Source organism: Euleptes europaea, chromosome 1 (genome assembly GCF_029931775.1).
Source record: "Euleptes europaea isolate rEulEur1 chromosome 1, rEulEur1.hap1, whole genome shotgun sequence".
NCBI lineage: Eukaryota > Metazoa > Chordata > Lepidosauria > Squamata > Sphaerodactylidae > Euleptes > Euleptes europaea.
Genome location: NC_079312.1, coordinates 61,474,075 through 61,489,737, shown reverse-complemented (window position 1 = coordinate 61,489,737; position 15,663 = coordinate 61,474,075).

The following is a 15,663-nucleotide window of genomic DNA, read 5'->3' as shown; positions in this document are numbered from 1 at the left end:
AGGTTCCCCACCCCTGATCTAAAATATACCATATCAGAGAAAGAAATGGAGCCTAAAAACAAAAGGTATTGTGTAGTTTCATTGGGTAGCCATGTTAGTCTGCAGTAGAAAAGCTAGATTCCACCTTGGAGTCCAACAAATTGGGGGGGGTATGAGCTTACGAGAGTCAAAGCTCCCATCAGATACAAGTAGGAATGGAGATCTACGAATCCTTATATCCCAGTCTTAAGGTGGGAGGTGTGTTGCAAAAAAAAGAGTCAGGATGTAGAGCTACAATGTGAAATGCAATTAACTTGATTAAAGCAGGGGAGAAATGCTTAAAGGCAGAAAATTAGCATCTGATCCTTTAGAAGGTCCTAGGTGAAAGTGTTATATATTGGACTACCTGATGTCACAATCCAGCAAACACAACCATAGCTGTGCAGTAAAGTCAGCGCCCCTCAAGGACACAGTTTAGACAATACTCTCCATACAGCTGAACACACAATGTGAAAAAATTAAAGCACCAACCACATGTACAATCTCACCTGTTTCCATCCTAACATGGCCTTTGGTAGCAATAGCAGGACTTTACGTGCCCAGTTTGTTGAGTTTAGCTTTCTGATGATACAACAGGAAAGCAGAATATAGGAACGTCAGTGTTTCATTAGATAAGTTTTAAAGCAATCAAGCAATGGCTTGGATCCTGACGAAAATTACCAATAATACCAGGGTAGCACAACTTTCATGTCCCCCCACACTGCTGCCTAAAAGTCCATCCCTGGGAGGTAGGGGACAGGGGTCCCCCAGGGACAGCATGAAAGGGAGAACTGGCCCTTTCCATGAGCAGAAATATTTGGTGGGATCTAACCCAAAAAGGTGGAGTAGATCTCAAAAAAAAAAAGAGAGAGAGACCAAGAAAGTGACAAAGGCAGTCAGGGAGACAGGCCAGGGGCCTGTAATAAATTACAAAGCAGGAGAGCAATTTCAAAACATGCATGGTATTTGACAAGCAGTACCGGGGGGAGGGGGTTCCTGCTCTGCAAGTACATTAAATGCAATCCTGTCATCTCCTCTTCATAAAAAAAGCAGTAACATTTTGCTCTAACTAGAGATTATTTAAAGGCCATAGTTTCCTGAACATAATACAACTCCAGCTTCTGTATAAGTAATTTCACTGTAGATCTGAAAAATCCCATTATGGCACCATCAGAGGCTGCTGTGACTTACAAACCTGTTTCATAAGGCGTTTATTGTATAGACCTATGAAATTAAAGAAATGAAAGTATTAAAAACAATTTATTTGCAATATGCTGATAATTTTGTAGAAAAGGAACTCACAACATTGCCTCACCTTTAAAGCACTGATGTTGTGGGTTTCTGCAACAGCAAGTAGAAACATGGTCCCAAACTCCTCTGATTTCAGAGCTCTACATGCTAGTTACATATTTTTTAAAACAGGAATGGGGGGTCAAGGAATATGTTATATGTAGAAATCTGTATGAACCCTTCACCAGAGCCTTCCCTGTTGTTGCTGTGGACACAGAGGAGCAACCATGGAGAAACAGAACCCTGATGCCTGGAATGGATAGGGATATTAGGGGTGTGGACCATTTTTGGGGTATTTTTCAGATTCCAGTTTATTGGAACTGAAAATTTTTCAGAAAAGCCCCAAAAGGCTGAATACCCATACCAATAAATGGTTTTTTTCGCCTTTTTTCAGATATCTGAAAATTTATGGCTTTCTTAAAAGTCTATGGGGAATTTTAAAGGGCTCTGAAGAGGCTGTTTTTCAAAGGAAAGGCACCAAATTTGCCGCATAGCTGCAGATGACTCTCCTTAGAAAAAAACCCAAATTTGGTGAAGTTTGGGTCATGGAGTCCAATTATATGGGCCCCCAAAGGGGGTGCCCCATCTACCCAATGGAGTGTTTCCAATGGAAGACAACCCTACTGGATGGACAGAACCTCCCTTTGCTATTCCCCCAACTCACACATATGGCTGGGTTTTGGTAACCACTTGGAAGTACAACATAGTAACACCTGACAGTAGTCCAAAGAGGGGGGGGATGCTGATCTCCTTTCTCTACAATCTTCTAATCATGCATGTTTTATCTAAAACATTGACAATGAGCAAGAAAGGCCAGAAGAGAAGAGGGAGGAGATTGAAGAAAAAACTGGGATCTTGTGGAAAACTGTGGATAATTAGTATGAAACGAAAGCACATATATTCTATGAAAACTTTTCCAGAGACATACCAAATCTGAAAATGTTATACAGATCATTCACTGCAATTCAAACAGCTATAAATATAGCAAAGTTTTCTGCTCCCTTTCAAGAAAAGTGAATGAGAAGTGGGAGGAGGGCACAGAGAGAACACCTAACAAAGCCAAAAAAGGTATTAAGAAACAACGTGATCTCATACCTTAGAAACACAGAGATGTCTCCAAATTGACAGTATTTTAAAGAGCAGCGGGGATAGGCAAATACTCTTGTGAAGTTCTATATATTTTTCATGATCTCTTCCATACTTTTTCCACAAATAATTGCATAAAAGGTAAACATACTTCATGTGTCCTGGACAGTAAACCAGGAATGAGGTTTCTTCTCACTTGTGGAAAAGTCACTATTGTAGAGAGGACATGTTTTTATTCTACATTCAAAATTAAAACTTGGGAAAACATGATAAGTGCAAATGGATATAAAATCCTACCAAATCAGCATGGCATTAGGGTGGTGTATCTCATAATAAATGAATCATTAGCATTTCTCAGGACTTTACTATTTTTATTAGTAGTGGTTGTTACAATAACTGCTGATCCCACTGCTGAATAAGGCCTGTATCCTAAATTGCATCAATGAAAGGAGGCATGCTAGAGGAAGGCCATTTCTCCCCATCCCCCACAATTGTGGTTTTGCACAATTTTGTGGAGCTGAAAGAACAATATGAGGAGCAAACTGGGAGTCTGCTGTAGGAGAAGAGAATCAGCAAAAATTTCCCTCATCTTTTCTGCAGATGGAAAAGTTGTTTCATTGAAGGGGTTGCTGCTGCACAAACAGAATGGCACCTCAGCATCCAAGCCTGAATCTCTTCTCCATGCATCTCAGTTGGATGACCAGCCCTCCACTGTCAACCCCTGGGAGAATTGGTGTGGGGGGGGGGTGAAGACTGGGGAAAATGGCATTGTGTAATGCCATGGTACCACTTCCAATTGATTTCCTGGAAGTAGGGTTGTCAGCCTCCAGGTAGGGGCTGGAGATCTCCTGGAATTACAATGGATTTCCAGACTACATAAATAACTTGTTTGTTTGTTTAAAGCATTTATTCAACTTCTCTTGGGGAAAATGGCTGCTTTGGAAGGTGGACAGCATGGCATTATACCCTACCAAGGTTCCTCCCTCCCTAAACTCCACTCCCCTAGGCTCCACACTCAACTCTCCAGGTATTTCCAAACCTGGAGTTAGCAACCCTACCTGGAAGTGGAATCACAAAGTGATGATCACTGCTTTACATGATGTTCTAGGATTTCCTCCAATCTTGATGGTAAAAACCATAGAGATTGGGGAAATTCCTACAGTGTCATGTGATGCTTTCCCCCTCCACCATTTTTGCTCCCACTGCTCCAGAGGCCCAAGTGTGCAGTTTGGGGGGGGGGAATCTGGGAACCCTAGCATTCAGCTTTCTTCCTCCTACATATAGAAGCCAGTGACATAGATTGGGGAAGCAGTAAGTAAAGTACTGTCATGTCACATATCTATTTTCAGTAAACATTAGTGAGAAGCATGGGGAGGAAGTAAAAGTTGGTGGTGGCGTTCCATTTATGATAAATAGTGGTCTTGGCCTTAAAAATTGTTCATTTGCTTCAAGCTCCTTATTTCATTTGTGCCATGCTTGCATAAATGTCTAATTTCTAAAGCCGCTTTTCCCCACCACTTTTCATTCTCCTCCTCCTCCAAGTCTGCTTGTGAAATTCGTTTCTTGGCTTGAGATCTATTCTGGTCAACTCTCACTAATATTTCATAAAGCCAAAATGTAAGTCTGTGAGAATAAATGTGAATCATGCAAACACATATTCCTACTCCTCCCCAGGGCAGATTGCTCACACTGTATGATCAAATTAGACATGACAGAGGTATACTGTGGTTAAACCTGGGTCTGCCAATCACATAATGGGGGGAATATTTTTAGAGGACAAAAGGGATGCAAGGGTGGGGAGCTGAAGCCATCCCATGTCTGGTACATGCTTCCTGGGGGTATAGGTTACAGGGAGGTAACCTACCATTGTAGTCAGTGGAAAGATCCCTTTGTATTAAATATTAAGTGCTCCTGACAAACCCCCTGATGCTTCTAGACCTCACAGCTCATCATGAATAGGTGTTGCCTGTCAAGGTTCAAACCACGCCTTTTCTATTCCCCATTTCCCCAGTGACCCAGAACTTTAAACATGGTCTAGGTATTGTTTCTCTGGGTCCAATACAAACTAGTAATACAGGCCCACCAATGTGCTCCCATCCCATTCCATCTATCACATATGTCATGAGTCACAAAAGGAAAAAAACTATTTTATTTCTGAAATAACATAAATAGATCATACCATGGTAATGATCCTCAAGACCATGCCCCTAACTCCACTAATGACTACCTATTTCTCACCTGCCTCTCATGTTTGAGACAATCCAGGAGTAATTAAGGATTTGTTTTAGAATAACCTGAAACTGTCTGCTTTCAGGACAACTTAAAACAGTATGGGAGTGCAACTGTTGACTCTTATGTCTCAGTCAAACAGGCCTGGCAGGTTTTTGAAACACTACAAAAGCCTGCAAAACCCATTTGAGCAGAGAAGAGAGCAGGACGAAATATATATGCCATGATTCAGCCAAAATTAACCCATATATCTCTAAAGGAAAAACACTATCTGAATAAATCAAATTCAGTTATCCTGATGTTGAATATGTTGCCAGTTTGCATTAATAGATTTGCCAACTTTTGTACTTTTTACATATATAATTTCTATTTTTCAAACTCTTATAGAATTAGGGGCATGCCAGTAAACAAAAATGGTGCCTTACATTCTCAGTTACTTTTTCACTGCTTCAGGTGATTGCCCAAATGTGCAAGTTGCCCCAAGACCAGGTGCTTTTGTTGACTCACCTGGAGGTTGGCAACCCTAGCAGCAGCGGCCATAGCCTCTTCCTTTTTCCTGCTTCTATCTCTCCTTCCCACCCATCAGCTCCTAGTCTTTCTGGCTCCCTGGAAGCCTCTCCCTGGGAAAATTCTGTGCTGTGACAGCTGCCAGGTTGGGCAGGGCTCAATTGTGCAGTACTGGCTCTCCATGTCTCCCAGTGGGCTGCCATTTCTCCATCAGTGGGCTCTAGGAATCTCCAGAAACACTATGGTTTTATCATAGAGTTTCCAAGGATTCCTAGATAGGTGTGATGTCATTTCCAGGTTTTCCCCACCATTGTCCAACAGTGAACGCCCCCTATCCCTGACACTCTGGATTCCCACCAGTTGCCAGGCCATACTTGACAACGCTACTTTATCTTCCCCCACAATTTCCTCTTTCACTTCCTTGAAAGCCCCTATAGACTGTACCCCTTTCTGCTTCCTTCTATCTTCCCTGTTCACCAGCAAGCCTACCTATACCTGCTCCCTGTATTCAGTTTTCCCTCCTTCCCTCTCTCAGCAGCCTCTACCCAGTACAACTATGGCCCAGTTGCATGGTGCCAACTGCAGACCTGGCCAGTTGCAGGTGGTGAATCCACAAGGACTTGCAGGAGGTACACTACTTTCCTCTGTATCTCCTTCCCCACACTATTTCCACTTTCCCTCCTCCTGACAACCCATATATCCTCACCTTTTCCTGGTTCCTTCTCTCTTTCCCACCCACCAAGAAACTTACTATCTATCTGCCCCCCAACACTACACCACACTGGCTTTCATGGGGTGGCTTCTGTTGAACAGTAGCAAGTAACCTGTCCTGGATGAATCATGCGAGTCGTATAGAAACAAGTCACCTGGTGGTTGTTACCAGGTCTGACCCCAATATGTCCTCCTTCCAAGGCCAAAACAGCCCTGGAAAGGGCCCTGCCCCTCCCCCTGCCTTTTACTGATAGAAAACAAGCATAGAAGGCTGGTGATACTGTTGTAGTTTCCTAACAATGGCCACTGAAGGCATTCATCTCTTAAAGTTACAGACACAACATTTATAATTTTGTGGGGTTTTAACCCCAATGTTGTTATTTTTAGATTACAATTTTGTTCTGCAATAATGTTGGTAGAAAGATCTGTCTTGTCTTTTCATGGCTCCAGGCTCCAAATTTAAGTATCCACAGATGGGGCCACATTAATAATTAGATATATTGATGATAATTGAAGATCTTATTAATCACTGTCAATGCAGCATTGAGTTTGAGTTCTAATACTCCTGCAACATTGCATTAATAATAAAACTGATACAGATTTTATTCACATTTTTTTCATGCTAGAGACAGACTTTTGAAAGCTCCCAAACCACATTATGAAAAACTACTTGAATGTGTATGTAAAGAAAAATGTGCCAGGCAAAGCACAGGATTGCTGAGAAAAGCACCCTTAGGACTCCTAACTAGCATGACAGATAGAAATGTCCATAAAATGTGGACAGGTGGTAATCCTATCAGAGCATAAAAGCCCAGGACCTTTGGCTCTTCTAATAGAGCTATATATCAGTCTGTGTTTAAAGAAAAGTGGCAATATCTGAAAGGAAAATGGAAATTAATGGCTGTAGCCATCCCCTTCACAGTTTGGAAAATAGGCTCAAAAATTCCTGGAGTTTGGGGATGGAGCCTAGGGAGGGCAGAGTTCAGGGAAGGGAGGGAACTAAGCCATAATGGGATGCCAAATGCCACCCTACAAAACTACCATTGCCTCCAGGGGAACTGATCTCTATAGTCTGGAGATCAGTTGTAATTCTGAGAAACTCCAGCTCCCACCTGGTGGTTGGCAGCACTATGGAGAAATTATCTCTTGAGGACATCCTAACATTTCAAGCCCAGCCTAACTATGAAGTGATAAGAAACAGATGCTTCAGCAACAGATTACATTTTATGGACCACATTTATTTCAGTGTAAAACTGGCTTAGCAAATCTTGGCCTAAGTGAAACTGATAAGCAAACAGTATGTATACAGTGCTTCAGAGCACTAAGCTAAAATGAGTTGTAAACCCTGTTGGTGGCCATTAGTCATTCAATTCCCAATCTATTTATTTGTGTCAGTTTGAAGAGAGCTAGCATGGTGTAGTGGTTAAAAGCGGTGGTTTGGAGCGGAGGACTCTGACCTGGAGAACCAGGTTTGATTCCCCATTCCTCCTACACACGAAGCCAGCTGGGTGACCTTGGGCTAGTTCACACTCTCTCAGCCTCACCCACCTCACAGGGTGTCTGTTGTGGGGAGGGGAAGGGAAGGTGATTGTCAGGTTGGCCAAGATACTGCAGACTTGGCCAACCTGAGAAATCAGCAGTGGCTGAACATTGACCGACCCAAACAGGACACAGGGTCTTATTCAAAGACACTGAAAGACTGGACAATTCTACCAACTATTTTGTCAGATTGCACAGAGAAGCCATTGAAATTCATAAACATCAGCACAACTTTAACAGAAAAGAAGAGAGTTTAAGAATGAATAAGGCTTGGCTTCCTATCCTGAAAACCTCCAGACTAACAAAGACTACAGTCCACAATAGCCATGCAGATTAGCTTTGGATTCCACATGTTAACAGACCACTTCAGGATACAGTGGTTCCACATTAACATACCACACCCTCATTAGCACATTATCTTGATACTTACAGGACAATGATTAGCACATTACCTTTAATACTTTGCAGGACAATGACTCAGCTCAAACCCAACCCCCTTCTGACTATATATTACTCTTCCTACACACTTGACACTGAGAGACACTGTCCTTCAGTGTTACTCCTCTGAAGATGCCTGCCACAGCTGCTGGCGAAATGTCAGGAAAGAAAATACTAAGACCATGGTCACACAGCCCAGATAGCCTACAAGAACCGATTCTTCCAAATGTTATAGCTAGAGGCATTCCAAAGTGCTGGAACAGACCCAGACACTGCAAGGGTTTTAACTGGTTAAATTTACATTTAAAGCTGGTTACACTGTTCTAGCCATTTTTAAGCAGTTAGATTCAAGTCTAGTAGCACCTTAGAGACCAGCAAGAGTTTCAAGGTGTAGGCTTTCGAGAGTTAAAGCTCCCTTCATCAGACAAGAGAAGAAACGGAGATCTCTGTCCTTTTATTCTAGTCAGAAGGTGGGAGGGATGTTGTAAAGAATGCTTGTGAAGGATGCAGAGGTACCATGCACATTGTAATCAGCTTTATTAGAGCAGAGAAGAAATGTTTGCGGCAGAAAATTAGCATCTGTGGTGAGATAAGAATCCTATGTCCCTGTTCGGAGGTGGGGGGCATTGTTCTGAACTGGTGAATTAACTCACTTGCTTACTTGTGTTACTGAACTTGTGAATTTTTAAAAGTAGGAACTACTTTTCAGTTGTTTTAATGTCCTATGGATTATATTTATTTCAGCATAAACTAGCTCAGCAAACCACTAGGTTTGATTCCCCACTCCTCCACATGAGAGGTGGACTCCCATCTGGAGAACCTGGTTTGATTACCCACTCCTCCACATGACGACCACTGGGTGACATTGGTCCAGTCACAGTTCTCTCCAAGCTCTCTCAGCCCCACCTACCTCACAAGAGGCCTCTTGTCGGGAGAGGAAGGGAAGGCGATTGTAAGCTGCTTTGATTCTCCTTGAAATGTAGAAAAAGTGAGCATATAAAAACCAACTCTTCTTCAGATCTCATCCTAGCTTAATGATAAAACATACAATTTATATAGTGATGGGTAATGCAATCCAGTACAGAGTGGTTCTAGTTTAAGACCAATTACTTCAATAGACTGAGACTAGGGCAATCCTGTATATGACTGCACTATTACAATGTTACGCTAAAGTTAGTTGTCAGTCCCACTGAGGGCAATTAGTCACAACCAGCTTTATTTGAATTGGTGCCAAAAGAGGAATCCTTATTTAAAAGAACCCATAAGGGGTTATTATTTTATTCCTATATTGTAAATATAGTGATGATGACTGAGAGAAAAGAGGAATGCCTAGGGCCACCATAGCTGAGGCAAGGAATCCCTGGTCAACAGTTCAGTCCATTGTTCTTAAATAACCCAATGAGGGACCTGAATATACAACAATTTGAAGTTTGGGAAAGTTTCCAAGATCTCTACAATACAATTCGCAATGGACTGATTTTCTCGTGGCCTGCCCATTGATGATCTGGGAGATATGGTCACTGCAGACAGTTCATTTAGGGAGAGCAGAAATGGATGGTCCTCTCTGCATCCCCATTTCAGCCCACATATGGTTATGACTTCCTATCTCTGGCTAGATTCTACACACTGAATGGCTATTGCTATAAGCAGTGAATGAATGGGCACATGTACTAGGTATGCATGCCAAAGGCACAAATCCCTCTACTTAAAAAAAGTAGGGAAGAGATTACTGTTGTGTGTTGATAACATTGCTATAGTTATTATGAGGTAATACGAAAAAATCCACAGCAACTGCTTTTAAAACCCGCTGTTTGTTCTCACAGTTCAATCCAGTACTCATCCAAGAGCTGGTTGGCCCATTGGACCTTACAGAATCTAGCTCCATCCAGCTCAAATTGTAACTAGAACTATTGCTGACCGATTTTACCATCTTGTGCTTTGATTACAAGAGCAGTTCTCTGTTTTCCTTTTAGCCAAGGTGACCTCCTAATGGAATTTTGTCTTTGTTCAGGCCAGATTTGCAATCATGGGTAACACACATCTGACAAGTTTATTCTACTGATCCTTTGGAATTTTGGAAGGTAATTGATCCGAGTCAAATATTTCTGTTTTTATTTTTATTTTCCCTTGTGCAAAAGGAAGCTATGAGTCTTGATTCATATGGCTTTTTCAAAGGGGGGGATTCCTCACAGAGATGTCAGTGTTATTTGTGTATCAATACATTAGCACTATATTTAATAGTATATTATGTGCATAAATGTATGAATGCATGCTGTGTAAATTGCTTATTATTGTATAAAAACGTGTAAAAGAAATAAAGGAATCATCAATAGCAGCAACAAAAATGGTCAGGCAATTCACAGCAGTAACATCTGGAAACAAAAAGAAATGGAAAGTGCGTATTTGCCCATCCCTGGATTATTCCTTCCTGACCTAGGTGGTCCCCAACTCCTTAACACTTTGCTGCTGTCCCCAGGTTCCTAACCACAACCTATTGGCAGCCTAGTCACCCATTTAAACTTCCACATGTTCCCCCAACCATTGACAAGCCAGCAGAATTTCTAAAAAGCTCTCTTGGCTCTCCTCCCCGTCCTCGTTCTTCCCGATGAGTTATGTCACCAACTTTCAGGAGGACCCTAATGCACAAGGTAGGCAAATCCTTTGTTAAACTGTTACTTCCTGTAGTACAACCATTTAACCTATACTTTTCCAAATCGCCACAGGAACATTTTCAACTAAAAGATCAAGTATCTTGAAGTGGTGCATTAACAGCTGCATGTGGATGCCTGTGTGCAATCTGGGTATCATCTGACATGAAACATATTCAAAGCCATAAGTCAAGAGAACTTTCTACATATCTTTGGCTCGGAAACCGCATCCCTCCCCCTCCCAAAACTAAAAAACCCACCATTGCAATGCAATAAAAATTATTGAGAGCAGATTTGGATGATCAACTCGGTTCCTGTGGGAATTAGACCATGACTACATGGTCCTTCTACACCTCATAACTGAGAATGTCAATGTAGATCTTAAAATCATTTTACAGCATCTCAAACTATCTTTTAACATCTTTTGGATTCTTTCCTACACTGCTTATTCAGATGATGGTCTTGAGTTTTAAAATTCCCTGGATGCCAGAAGCAGCGGTGGAGAGATGCAGGTGGTGCACACATTTCTGACTGAGGTTATGATGACGTCCATGAGAAACAGCAGTGTGCTAGAGGGTGGGAGTCTAGCAATGATTTCAGCCCACTGGCAACATTTTCTTCTAAAAAGTGCAAGAGCTTTAGCTTCACAATCAAAACAACATGTCTGGCTTTAGCAGGAAAGACATGATATACCTATTTCCTATGCAAAGGTAGGGCACCCTCTACTCTGAGTTGTACAGATGCCAAAATAAGAACCACATTTCTTTTTACAGTGACAGCCAATGTGTTGTAGTAGTCAGAGTATGAAAGTAGGAACTGGAGACTGATGTTCAGTTTCCCTTGTCATGATGTTCACTGGAAGACTTTGGGCCATTTACTTTCACACAGCCTAGCCTAGTTCACAAGGCTGTTGTGTAGTGATATACACTGGCCTGGGTTCCCAGGAGGAACAATGGGATAAAAATCAATTAAATTAAATATTTTTCTTACATGTGTCAAAGCTTCAAGCACTGTTTGATGCTTAGATTCTACGGTCTTTCAGCATCAGGTGTTCCCAGACCATTCAGGAGAACATCTCACCAGTTCGCAGGTCTTCCAAATGCTAGCTGGAGGGGTGAATGTTTACAAGAAAACTCCCATATTCTACTATGGGGAACATAACTGGGGATAGCAGCCATTTCCACAAGCCTGGGTGCTAGAAAAGGTGCAGCCATAACAATAGAGATGTTTACCCTATAGGCTTACTACAGGTTCACAGTAATTGTTTTCTGTGTGGTCATACACATTCTTGTATAGAAGAATTTAGTGGCAGGAAGCTGTCAGCAGTACCATGAACATAGCAGCATGCATGAATATTCTTACTACAAAGGGCCAGACTACGTGTTATGCTTTACACAAGATGCCAACAAGGACTGGCAGCCGTACTACATCTGTGAATCCCTGGTGGCAACTCTGCTGTAAAAGTGCAGCAGGTGATCAATTCAGGTCAGAATGCCAATGCGTGGGAAGGGCTCCTGCCTTCTCCCCAGGCTGTTTTTGGTAACCGAAACAGCACAGGGGTATAGGGAATTGTTATTTCTTAATTACTCCATCAGGATTCTGTATGTGCAGACTCCTAATGGGGTAAATGCTCCTCCTGCAGTCCCAGCATCATTAAGGCTCCCAAAAACTGTACAGGGTGAATGTCAAAGTTCTTTTAAGGGTGACAGGTTATGCAAGAAAATAACAACAACAAAAGACTGGGGTAGAGTTGCCAGCTCTGTGTTGGGAATAGGTTTGCCAGGTCCCTCTTCACCACCGGCGGGAGGTTTTTGGGGTGGAGCCTGAGGAGGGCGGGGTTTGGGGAGGGGAGGGACTTCAGTGCCGTAGAGTCCAATTGCCAAAGCAGCTATTTCCTCCATGTGAACCGATCTCTATCAGCTGGAGATCACTTGTAATAGTGGGAGATCTCCAGCCACCACCTGGAGCTTGGCAACCCTACGCTGGGGGAAAATCCTCACACCCCGGGGGAACTAGCCACCACCAGTCCCTTTTGCTAACCCTTCAGCCAAGAGACCAAGAGACAGAGTCTCAAGCCCTAACTCCCATCTCCTCCTTATCTTTTTCTCTGAAACTGCCAGTCAGCATGACCTCAAGGTCTCAGAAAGAGAGGCTTCTATGATTTTGCTAGGACACAAACCTGAACCAGTTTTAAAAGCTAAATTTGAAAGACCAAGAAACAGCTAGGAGGCCAGTTTCTTGATAGGGAGGCAGCAAATCCCTGTGATAAACCTGTGTGAAGTATCCACACATCCGCATATTGGTGACAACCCGCTCCAAAGCTCCTAATGATCTTAGCCAAGGTTTTTTGTACAGATTAGAGTATAGCAGATAAAATACATCCTCAGTTAGGTCCAAATTAGTTGATTCTGCCTCTCTTTTGGAAACCCTTTGCTTCCAGCTAGCAAGAAACAATTAAAACCAACATAAGACTGTTCCTTTCATCCCAAACTTTGATTGCAGTTGATTCATCAAAATATCATGGTTGACCATATCAGATGCTGCTGGTAGGTCTAGCAATATCCAACTGTAGCCAGCGATCATCCATCAAAGCCAATAGGGTTGTTTCAGTCCTGAAACTCAGTTTAATTCGTTTTTTAAAAAAATATTCTTTATAATATTACTTACTATAGGATCTTAATGCATCACAAGCAACAATATGATCATTGCTACATCAGAGATGGAGTGGAAGGTTGAAGGGTTATATGTGAACCCTCACATTGACATACTTACTCACTCCTGTAGGGTGTGATGAGTTTGGCATTGCATAGTTTCATTAGCATAAACAATTGCAGTTTTGTTAAAAGCCTTAGAGATACTACAAGCACTTATGCTAATGAAAGTATGTAGTGCCAAATTCACTGCAGACAATGGGATAGGGGACTAAGTTACAAACACACACTCACACACACATACCATCTACCTTCTCTCCCTGTTTTGCCAACTGCCATGTCATTACTTGTACCTCACAATCATGTTTAAACATTCTCTTTGCCCACAACATCATAGACACTTATGTGAAGACAGAATAGGAGCCAAAAATATGTCCCCTTCCTTTCCACGCTAGGAGCTGTAGTAGGGTTCGGCATCATCATTAATATCTTATCCAATGTGTTATTCCAACCTCCCAGTGAAAAATGGGCTGCTAATTCAATTTTCTAGCATTACAAATCACTTTTTGTAATGAAAACAAAATCCAAAACAGATTGAATTTTTTCACATGGCCCTAAGAGCCTGAAATGTATCAAGATTCGAAAAACACAGCAGGAACTGGGGCAACTTGTGAAGTCTGACAGACTTTCACTAAAAATGATTAATGGCAAAAATAATGTGTCTGCGTGGGTAAATTACATCCTAAATAGACACTAAGACATGGAACTATTCTAAATATTTCCTTTCTTAATTAAATGTTTTCTTACTGTATATAAAACTCCACAGAAAGATAGACAGAATTCATTTTTTATAATCCCCCTTAGGCAAGAATCCAAAGCATCATGTTGTAAGGAACCTCTGTATGCCCAGAAGGCTTTTGGAAGGAAAGGTTTAGACTGCAGATCCACATGCCACCTGACAACACACTCCCAAATTGCAAGGGTCAAGAGTGGCATCAAATGTGGCACAGATAATTCTAGTTGGAAGATAAATGTGGGAGTGTGCCCAGAAATATTTGCACATTGCCATGTGTCTTATATCCCAGACATTATTAGTAGACAAATACATTCAAAAGGTTAATTTGGATATTGGAAATGGTCTGGATAAATCCTATCTAAGGGCATGTGTGCAAGTTGTTAATTTTGGGAATCTGGTTTACCTAAGCCTATGCTTGAACCCAGGAATAATTCTGAATCCGGAGCAAACCATGCAATCTAAATCACCAGCTTCATGGTTGTGGTGCTAAAAAGATTTCTTCAAGGACTATTCTCATGCATAAGGTTTTGAGATTCTATGCCAAGTTATGATGATGATGATGATGATGATGATGAAGAAGAAGAAGAAGAGTTGTTTATATGCCAACTTTCTCTACCTTTTAAGGCAGGGATGGGGAACCTCAGGCCCCCGGGCCATTTACGGCCCATGAGGTCCAGGGTGCCACTTCCTCCTTGTGTCGCTCCAGCTAGGCCCTCCCCTCAGCTGTTTGGGTTTTGCTAGCAAGCAAGTGCGCGCAAAACTCAAGGCTAGCCAGGGCGCTCTCTCGATACTTCCCCCCTCCTGGATTCCAGGCATGTGATGCGGGGTGTGTGTGTGTGTGTGTGTGTATGCTGCCGGCTTCTTTTTTGCCTCCTCGGAGCATGCAAGTGTGCACAATGGCCAGGGCCGGCAGCACCAGGTTCCCTGGCGGCAGCCCCGACTGATACCTCTGTGGCCAATGTGCGACCGGTTGCTGCTGCTGGTGGGGGGGAAAAGCCCCTCCAACCTCCCCACCCCCCATACTCCATTGTACCAGGGCTTCTGGCTTGGGCAGCGGCAGGAGCTGCTGCGGCTGCTGCATCCTCAGCTGCATCTGTGCTCCACGCACACACACCGCCGTGTCCCAATACCAACTCTCCTGGTGGCGGCTGCTGCAGGGACTGAGAGGAGGGGCCTGGAGCAGGGGGCATGGCGTCTTCCTCCAGCCGCTTCCCACGGCACTATCCTGAGCCAGGGCTGCTTAGTGTTTGCAAGTCAGCCCAGGGCGCACACGCTCTCTCTCCATGCGAACTCTTGCAATCAGGTGGAACTAAAGCACCTCAAAAATGAGCCCCAGTGCAATGGTGGGGACTTATTTCCAAGTGAGTTTTTTTTGTTTTTGCTTGTTTTAAGTATTGCACTGTCTTTAAACAGGTGATCCTAAGCCTGCTTATGTGCGCGTAGACCTAGCAACCCTAAATAAAGGGGAATGTGGCACTTGTAAATTTAACTTTTAGGCGACAGGCATGTGGTTTAGGGGCATGGTGGGAGCTTGAAAAAACTACATTTGTTGATGGGGGGGGCTTCTCGTCCAGCTTTTGAAGATGATCCGAGTGCTGCTGCTGGAAGAAGATAGTAATTCCATCTCAAAATCTAATTTCCATCTATTCCCCCCAGCCCAACCCCTCAAGGCTTCTGTGTTCTCATAGCTGCATGACAAACATGGGCTCAGTGGTAGAGCATCTGCTTGGCATGCAGAACGTCCCAGGTT